Here is a 242-nt window from a genome sequence, read left to right on the forward strand (position 1 = left end):
ATACCATGTTCACAAATTAAACTAAAACAATGGCATGTAGTAATAAATTAACAAGCAAAAACAAATTCACAATTGTTTTTAGGTACTAAATTTTAACACCATAATCAAGTAAACATTATCAAATAAAACAAATTATTCATTATATAGTCTATAATACCCAATTGATGCTGTCAAGAGTTTGGCCAAAATCAGGCCTTTAAATAAAGTGAATTGAAGTGTTTCACATCCATATTACAACATAA

Source organism: Sinocyclocheilus grahami, unplaced genomic scaffold (assembly GCF_001515645.1).
Source record: "Sinocyclocheilus grahami isolate Dianchi unplaced genomic scaffold, SAMN03320097.WGS_v1.1 scaffold4242.1, whole genome shotgun sequence".
NCBI classification, from domain to species: domain Eukaryota; kingdom Metazoa; phylum Chordata; class Actinopteri; order Cypriniformes; family Cyprinidae; genus Sinocyclocheilus; species Sinocyclocheilus grahami.